Source organism: Rissa tridactyla, chromosome 19 (assembly GCF_028500815.1).
Source record: "Rissa tridactyla isolate bRisTri1 chromosome 19, bRisTri1.patW.cur.20221130, whole genome shotgun sequence".
In the NCBI taxonomy this organism is placed as follows: domain Eukaryota; kingdom Metazoa; phylum Chordata; class Aves; order Charadriiformes; family Laridae; genus Rissa; species Rissa tridactyla.
This window is the reverse complement of record NC_071484.1, coordinates 6,245,631-6,255,349: the sequence shown is the minus strand read 5'-3', so window position 1 is coordinate 6,255,349 and position 9,719 is coordinate 6,245,631.

Genomic DNA, 9,719 nt, shown 5'->3' with positions numbered 1-9,719 from the left:
TTTCCCTCTCGGTAGGGCAGTGCCACCGATGTCCTGATCCCATTCTGGGTGGTTAATGTGCAGGATGCCGGATCCCCACATCCTCACCCGAAGTCAGGGGCTGGAAGACTATCAGCGTTTTTATCTGGCTTCACGGAAGGTGACGTGCGCTCCCCTCAGCGCTCTCTAAGCACGCATCGCTGGCTTTTCAGCACGCTCGCTTCTGACTTATCTCGGTAGGCAGGTGCAGGTCACATCTCCACAGCTCTATTTATTGCTCTGTTTTCCTTTTGTTCATCAATTATCCAAGCAGGTACGCTGCCTTTGAGAGTCTTATCTTTTAACCACTTCCGCCAAGGACTAGAGATGAAAGACTTTCTCAGGTACAGGCAGAATACCTAGAAACGGTGGGTGTAAAGCCTTTAAGCGTCGTTGCGGTGCTGTCTGTGGGAGGGGTGGGTAGGTAGCGGTGGGGCCGCTGGCCTGGATGCTCTCCGTGCTCGCCCCGCTCCCAGAGGGGCAGAGGCTGAAGGCAGCGGCGCGGCGAGTCGGTCCCCAGACCCGCGGTGGCTGGAGCCAAAGCCAGGGAGAGAAAGGCAGCAGGCGGGTGGTTTGCAGGTTGTTTTCCGCACATACTCGCAGGCTTTAACTTCAAAGTTTTGGTACATGCCAAGTTCTGTGTTGTCAGAGCCAATTCAAGTAAATTGTTTTCCTTAAAAAAAGGATGGGAGTATTTTAAAATAAACAACTTACCACGTCTTTATGACACTGAATCTTCTTGTACAGTCATGTTTTGTACCTAGGGAGTTCTCAAAACGTTTATTAGAGCTTTGCTTCGTTTGATTGTGTACATTTGTAGCCTGTTTCGTGCCCTCATGATTCTGTCTCTCTGACACGTTCCCTGTAACACATGTGCCCCATGAGCTACCTTTTGCAAAAAATGTGATCCTGCATGAACAAACACCGCACTTCTCAGCAGCGCCAGGCCTCAGCTGTGCCCAAGGCCACGCCGTGCTGTTTGCACACATTTCTAACCCTAAGGATAAATTAATTATTTAAAAAAAAAAAAAAAAAAACCAAGTTACCGGGTATTTTCAGTCTCACGTTAGAGCCTATGAGCAGAGGTTACTCTGCTCACCTTCACCGCAAGGAGAGTGGAAATTTGTGCTTAAAACTTGTTGCCGGGGTTGCAGAGCTGGAGCTGGATGGCAGCTGCTCATCAATATGACTCGTCAAAACAAAATGCGGTTCCTAATAAATTCCGCAGGAAGTCAGCTCAGAAAGAAAGATTTCAGTGCGGGCCGGTTCCACTTGAGCTGAAACATTGAATTTGCTGAACTGAATTGAAACATGTAATCTTGAATTGATCTGACGTTAAATTGCAACTCATTCAGCACTGCCGCATCCCGTGGGAATTCAGCTCCTGTATTTCCCAGCTACGTCCCGTGTGTGACGTTGGGCTTCTTGCAGCCTCTCCTTCCACTTCGGCACAACGGGAAGGATCCCGGTGCCTCTCAGGAGATGGTGCCTGCCCAGGACACGCAGGCCGGGCGTCTTCGAAAGCAGAACTCGTAAAGCTCTACTGCACCTTAGCAAGGTGTCATTCATCCTGAGAAAAGCACAACACAAGGTGTTTTGACATCCTGAATTCAAAGCCTTCCTGTATTTTCCACTAATTTGGCTTTAAGTAAATTCAGAGGGAGACGGACTCTGAAAGATCACTGTCTCAGCTGGTGGGGAGTCCCTGCGGCTGTGCTCGTGGCTGCTCGGGAGCCCCCGCAGCGCCTCGGGGTGGGCTCGCACCGCGCTGAGTGAGCGGCACCGGCAGCTCCAGGTGGGCAAACGGCCATCGCTGCCGTCCAGCCTCAGGCCGAGGACTGGGGGAGGCTTCGCACACGAGCTAAAGCATCACAGTTCAAATCTGGATATCATAGCTCCCTTGCAAAGTGCTGACCTGTCCCTCTCCCCTCGCACCCCGCCGCAGGTCCGGACAGCCCGAGCGCCGCAGGGAAGGACCCGAACCACCGGGAAGGATTTCTGCCCTCGCTGTAGGAAACCAGAGTCACCCAGAACGACGCATCGGTGAGTTAAGGGTGAACCTGACTCAACTGCCCACTTCCCAGTAACGGCCCTTCTCTTACATCAAGGAGGGACCCTGACATCCCCTCCGTGTTTTGCTCTGCCCGGCAATGACAAACCAGGACACTCAGGATCTCCCGCCTCCAGATTTGCCTCCTGCCCAAACCCCCCTCGGCTCTCGAGCTGGCATTTAGAATCATAGAATCGCTGAGGTTGGAAGGGACCTTTAAGATCATCAAGTCCAACCTTTAACGTACCCTGACAAAAGCCACTTCTAAACCACGTCCCTAAGTGCCCCATCTACCTTTTTTTTAGACACCTCCAGGGATGGTGAATCCACCACCTCCCTGGGCAGCCTATTCCAATGTTTAATAACCCTTTCAGTGAAAAAATGTTTCCTAATATCCAATCTAAACCTCCCCTGACATTTTTGGGACGCCTGCAGGGAAAGCTCGTCTCTTGGAGTCAGGAGGTTTAATCGCAAGGCGGGGGGGGGCTTTGACACAGTCATTCCTCCAGCAAACAAACAAAGAAAAAAGCAGAAGTGAAATTTTGAGTAAATTCCTGACATTAAGAGCGGTACCCAGCTGGGATTCCTTACCGAGAGGAGTTCTTAGAGCGGTTGTAGGGGATGCCCTGAAAAAAAATCTCATGATTGTGATCTCACTGTGAGGTTATTAAAAGATTCTTATCCTCCCAACAGAGGAAGTAATCTGCGCAGCAGGCAGGCACTATCGGGGATGGCAGTTGCCCGTGTTGCCTGTTGGTCAGCCGCAGGAGGGAAGGACACACACCTGGCGTCAGTGGGAATTCACCCTCTTCATGCCTGCGTCACGTCAGGGGTGAGGGGCTTTCTCTCCAGTTCTTTTTTGGAGGAAAAAAACCAAAACAACCCAGTTTTACCAGATTGGCATCTGCTCTGCCCTAAAGCAGCTTCCTCAACCTGCAGTCCAGGAATTGGGCTGTGAGGAGGGAAATGTCCCCAGAGGTGCAGGTGTGTGTGTGTGTGGGGGGGTCGGGGCACCACTGGGGTGCGGGGGAGCCGGGCAGTGACATGCGTGCCGCCGGTTCCTCCGTCCCCTCGGTCCCCAGCGAGATCCCTGTCGCTTGCCCACCCCACCAGGTCCCTGCGTACGGAGGGGCCCGTGAAGAGCAAACGCATCCCTTCTGGCCTGAACTAACGTGAGAGAGACAGCGGTCGCCCCAGAATGACAGACAGGGAAGGGCAAGGAGGGAAAAAATAAGAAGAAAAACTCCTGGGAGGTCAGAGGAGCCGTGCTGGGGAGGGTTGTGTCTAGGGAGGGTTTTCAAGCCTTCCCTGCACCTCCTTCCCGGCAGTTCCCACGGGGCATCGAACAGGGGGGAGCAATGAATCGGTTGGGGGATAAAGAGATAGCATTGTATCTTCCCAAAGCATTGAGGGTTAAAGTCTCTGCTGCCCATACAGTGAGCGTCCTTCCTGCGAGCCTGCGGTGCCGTATACAGAAGGCGTCAAGTTTAACACCAGTCCCCTGCGGTCTTTGAAAGAAGGCTGGGTATAGAGACAGGGAGAAACCGTCAGCAGTTTCTCCCAGAGCTCATCCATCCCCTCTATCACAGACCTGGCATTCTTCATCCCTGGGCTTAAAATAATAATAAAAAAAAAAAATCATACTGTGATTTTTCACTCAGTTTCTGTTGTTACTGTGACTCTTTCTGGTTTGGCTCCCCCCTGCCCTGCCCTAGAAGTGGTGCCAGGATTAAAATGGCTTTTTCTTGCCTTTTTAATATAATTTAGTGGGAAAAAAAAAAGCAAATTGAAACTAGATGTTTACAGAAATTATAGACTTTTATAAGTCACAAGTGAAGCTGTACGTGATGATGTACAACAAAATGAGACACCGGCCCGATAACTGCAAAACCACTTCAAAAAAACCCCTTGAGGACTGTGCAAAAAAAAGCGTCAAAGCGAAAGAAGGGAACTGAGAACAAAAACAGAGACACAGACCCAAAGCAGAGCAGGATCCCTGCTGCCAGGCCTGTGGTGGAGTAGCTGATCTCCGCTTGGTTACCAGTACAAATCCCACTGGGATGAGACTGGCAAGAATCGCCATCAGTGACAGGGAGAAACTGGCAAGAATCACCTGTGTATGTAGGGGAGACCTCGGATCTGGAGTGGAATCCCAGAATCCCAGCCTGGCCGGGGCTGGAAGGGCCCTCTGGAGATCACCCCCTCCAACCCCCGGCCAGAGCAGGGTCACCCAGAGCAGGTGGCACAGGAACGCATCCAGGCGGGGTTGGAATGTCTCCAGAGACGGAGACTCCCCCACCTCTCTGGGCAGCCTGTGCCAGGGCTCTGCCACCCTCACAGCAAAGAAGTTCCTCCTCCTGTTGAGATGGAACTTCCCAGGGGCAAGTTTGTGCCCGTTACCCCTTGTCCTGTCCCCGGGCACCACTGAGAAGAGCCTGGCCCCATCCTCCTGACACCCCCCCTTGAAGTATTTATCAGCGTTGATAAGATCCCCCCTCAGTCGCCTTTTTTCCAGGCTGAAGAGACCCAAATCCCTCAGCCTTTCTCCATCAGAGAGGTGTTCCAGTCCCCTCAGGATCTCGGTAGCCCTTTGCTGTCCCCTCTCCAGGAGTTCCCCATCCTTCTGGAACCGGGGAGCCCAGAACTGGACCCACCGCTCCAGGTGCGGCCTCCCCAGGGCAGAGCAGAGGGGGAGGATGAACCTCCCTCCACCTGCTGCCCACGCTCTTCTTGATGCCCCCCAGGAAGCGCTTGGTGAAGCCTCCAGGGCCTGGAGCGGGTGCTGCAGGGCCCGTCAAGGCAGACGCGGTTATGGCTGCCATCGGTTGAGGAGGAAACTGGGGCCCAATGCACATCTGCCCAGGAGAACAGGGTGCAATTACAGCCCTCCGTCTGTCTAATGTCCTTGAACCCCACGCTTCCGCCGGGCGGCGATTGCAGTTTCTCTCTGAGGTGCTACAGCGGATTCCCAGCCTGTGCTGGAGCTGTACCAGCAGCTATTACACCACCATATTGGCACCCCCCCTTCCTCTGCTGGGTGGGCAGCGGGAGTCGCTGGGAACCGACGGCAAAGCCAAGATTTGAGTCCAGGATTCCCCGCTCTCCATCTCTAACCACGAGAAGAACCGTTCCAGAGAGCGGTGGCACATTGAACCCCCCCCTCGCCCGTCCCCTTCCCGACGGGAGCAGCTCAGCAGAAGTACTGCCGTGAGTTACACAAGAACTGAAGGTGGGGAGTGATATTCCCCGCTCAGTGGGGAGCCACCACGAGGCAAAGCTCACAGCCGGCAGAGCTTCTGCTCGAGGCGAGATCCGAGACAGTAACAAGCCCCACGGTCCAGCTCACAGAAGGCCCGCGCGGGAGCACGCAACCCGCCAACCGCTCCTCCGTCCCCGACAACCTCGGGCATCCGCGCGCGGCGGGTTCCCGACGGCGACTGCAGTGAGCTCCACCCGCTGCCACGAGGCGCTGCAGGTCCCTCGCGCGCTGCACCCTGCCATGACGCCCTGCCAGGACCCAGCCCCCCAGGTTGCGATGCGCTGCGGCTGGGAGACGACACCCCTGGATTGTCTGCGCGCCGCCGCCATCGTGCCGCCCCTCTTGCCTCCACAGCACCGCTCCAGCCACACCGTGCTGGGAAACCCTGCCCTTCCCCGGCACAGCAGACAGCTCGGGGGACAAAACACGGAGAGTGAATGAAAACTGTTTCACACCCGCACTCAAAGATCCCAGAAACCGTCACTAACAACCTTTGCGCTCTGGATTAAGTTATTTTTCCCTTAAAGTGTACAAGGATATAGTGATAAATTAGCATGCGCGAACTAAAGCGGATTAGTTAAACTGCATTAAGCCCACACAAAGACCGTTTTATTCGGAATAAGATGAGCTTAATTCGGTTTAGCTTCATTCACATTGAAAGTTACGTTGGTGTAACTATAAATTACCTTTATTGACTGATTGAATCAACTGTGGCGGGGTTAGCCGTGACTGAGCGGGCCCAAGTCAGGTTATCCGAGAGGGGAGTGGGAACGCCAGGCTCTGCCCCGGCAGCCGGGTCCCGCCTGCAGCGAGGGCTTCGCCCTTCCCAGGGGCAGAGACGGTGCTTCCGTCCAGCCCATCCGAACCGTCGCTGGTGCAGAAGAGGTTTTACACTCTTCTCTTTGGTCACGTCTATCCAAGAGCAACGTAAACATAAGATCTAGGGCTAATAGTTGAATTTCTGCGTTTGTGCAGGGATATGGCTTCGGATTGGTTCCATCATCTGGAGAAGACACGGAGAGACTCAAACCGCCATCCAGCGGTGATTCCGTGAGGACAGTGCCGGAAGCCTGAGCCTTCCCCTTGGCGTACACCACCGCAAGCTTCACCTACGCTCCAGTGAAGTGCTTCTCTCCACTCCCTCACAAGGTATCTGGTCCATAAACAGCCCATCTCCATGCCTCCGCGCATGGAATCCTTCCAAGGGATCCTTTTGTCACAGGAGAAGCATTTCTCCCTACGGCTCTTTCTCGTTAGAAAGCTGGAAAAAGGAAAGGAAGGAAACAGTTCTTTTTAACGGCTTTAATTTCTATTTACCACAATCTATATGAAGCTAGAAACCCACAGCCACCACTCACAGCTGTGACCAGGCGTGGAAGCGGGTCGGCACCCGGTGCCTTGGTGTGGCCGGCAGCCCTACGGTGCCAGGGGGTAAATCCACAGCCTGGATAATCGTGGAGTTTGGAGCCCTCATCGTGGTAGCGAAACCCACGTGCTGCAACACGTACTGTCGCTGCTGCCTGGCGCTTACCACGTATTATGGAAAAAAGAGTAAGAAGTGCCGGGGGTTCGCAGCCGAGGGAAATCTGTGTGTTTCGCCCGTAGCCGTGGCCGGGCGGGAGGGTGAGAGACGCCTGGTGGCAGCGCTTGTCCCAGCCCGTGCGCCTCTGCCAGCGCCGCACCGGCACCACACTCATCCCGAGTCCGTGGTGAGGAGTATTTTTGTTTTTTCCCAATAGCGCAGCAGTGGGGACTGTTGGGAACACTTGGCCATTCCAGGCTGGAAGGGGAGGTGAGCAAAGCAGCGGAGCAAAGACGGTGCAGATTTACTGGCCCCGCGTCGGCACAAAGTTTTCGGATTGATGGCCACGCTGCAGGCGTCTTCTTTAAGCAGCTTTTGATAAATTGAGGGGGGGAAAAAAATATATTATTTTTTAAATAAAAAGCAAAACCCACCTAGCTGGGGCTTTAGGACGAAAGCTGAGAGGAAGAGGAGGAGAAAGGACCCACCTCTGGCTGCTGGAGCCAGGGCGGGCGCAGAACCGGGTCTGTGAGCGGGGCACTCGCAGCGGGGGGGCACTGAGAAAACCCATCGGGGACAGATGAGAGCCCTCATCGAATGCCAGCTTTGAACGGAGCAGAGAGAGGGTCTGCACCCCACTCCCCGTCCCCCAGGAACGCGTTCTGCTCGTCACCCACCCCCCTACACCCCCCCCCCAGCGTCACCGTCTGCGGCTCCCTCCCCCCCAGGGCTCCATCTCCCCCCAGGACGGGGCAGCGGGGTCTCTCCTCGGCTCTCACCCGCGGTGTGCCACGCTGCTTCCAATGGCACCTCGGGTTTCCTTCCATACACAAGCTGCCCCGGCCTCCCCTCTGTGCCAGCGTTTGCTTTTACTTTGATATTTTATCCCTCTAAAGCTCTATTAATCTGTTTTATGGCTTTCTATCGAAGGGATAATCCTTTCTGTAAGCACAGCTGCTACCGCCAAAGTCCTCCTTTTGCTGGAAGCAGATCTGCTTTGCAGGACCATCCTGGGTGATCTTTTTTTTTTTCCTTTCCTTTTTAAAACCCTAAAACCCTTGTTTAGTTTCTCCATAAGCTTTTTCTTTTTTTTTTTCCCCTCCTAAAGTTCAGCTGCTGCACAAACACGAGACTTTTGTCTTTGACGGGAAGCCGACCGCCGTCGTGTACGTAGCTTGGTGCTCTGGGAGGGTATTGAGGTGCACAAAGCTCTCCAGAGGCCGAGTCCTCTGGGTGCCCCTGGGAGCGAAGCGCTTCGCCTCTCGAATTGCTTTGGAACAGTCCCACAAGGTCCCTGGTTCATGTTTTAACACCTAAATTCCTTTCGATATTTACCCCTTGGGAGCCTGCTGCAGGTACCAGTTATTATAGTTCACTTTTGTAGGTCAGAAAGTTTGGAGGGGGTGTGTGTGATAAGATCTGATAATTGTATTGATGCAAAAAAAAAAAAAATCCAAAAAACTTTAAGAGCAGGGTTTTTTTTAGCCCAGGCATCTTAACAACTTTTTCTAAGTGTATTTTTGTGGCGAGATAAAAGCATATTTTTGAGAACTACCCCATACAGAAGAGAAGCTCTTACCTGCAGAGCAAACGCAGGAGCAGAGCCGTGGGGGTGTCAGAGGTCACAAAGCACGAGCCAGACTCTCAAAACCAGCCTGTTTTTTTCCTCTTGAAGAGAAAAACAAACCAAAGAAAACAACTCCCTCGCCATGGTGCGACGCTGCAGATCTGCCTCTTCACTTCCTCGTCAATCCCTGTGGGTGTGAAAGACTCAGCAGCTCTCGGGCACCCGTGGGAGATGGTCAGACCCCCCCGGGGGAGCCCAGCCTGTCCCCGGCACACTCAGCCATCCCACCCCAGGGGACACCGACCACAGCTGGAGGAAGAAGGAGCCCCAGAGGTTGCAGAGCTCACACCCACTCATCAAACAAAGCACCCAAGAACCAGAGGAAGCAAACCGCTCACTCCAGTGAGCCCAAAAGCAAAGGCACAACAAGCTGGTGGGCTTTATCTGCCCCATCTTCCTGGTGGGAGGGTTTCAGGTCCTGCTGAGGGCCTGCAGGTGGGTGTGCTGCTCCTCGGGAGCTCCAATTAGCTGCTCTCTGTTACGGGGGGGTTGGTGGATGGAGGTGTCAGGCAGCCCCAGGCTCCCGGGAGCTGGTTCCAGCGGCAGCCGAAGGGGCGGTGGGGCTGAGGATGGGCTGATGCGGGGACCGGGAAGGAGATGGGTTTCTCGTGAGGCCGGTCCTGCGAGAAGGTCCCTCTCCTGCACCTGGTCCCTTGCGGGGGCCTCTGCCAGGTGCACGGGGGCTGGTCAGTGTTCAGACGCTGCCCACAGGGAGCTTGTTCAGGAGGTTTCCATGTGCTTGGAGAAGTTATTTTACCCTTGAAGACGACACCTACTCACTCGGGTACCCACCCGAAGCTGCAACGCACCCCGTCTTTGCCAGTAATTACTGTTATTTACATAAACCTGGGGATTACGTAGCAGATGAAAAGCGCAAACAGCCTTCAAAACGCGGGGCTGTTGCACAGGTAAAAGCTGCGGCACAAGCAGCGTTCGCAGCACCGAGGTGCGGAGTCTCCTCCTGCCCCGGGCGATGTCCCCCGAGTCCCCCCCGGGGTCCGGCCCCAGCCCAGGCAGCGCCTGGTATCGGTTCAGAAATCAAAGCTTTGTGTTGGCGGCAGCAATTGTTTGAGAAAATTATATTTTTGAAGAGCAAAACGCAGTAAATAAACGTTCAGGTGCGTAGCGTAAGGTGTGAAGCCGTCTCTCTGTAATGACAACGGCCTGGTAAAGGCAGCTCGGCTGGTGGCAGCAGCACTTCCATCAGCCTCTGCGGGATCTGCAGCTCCAGCAGGGCCCGGCG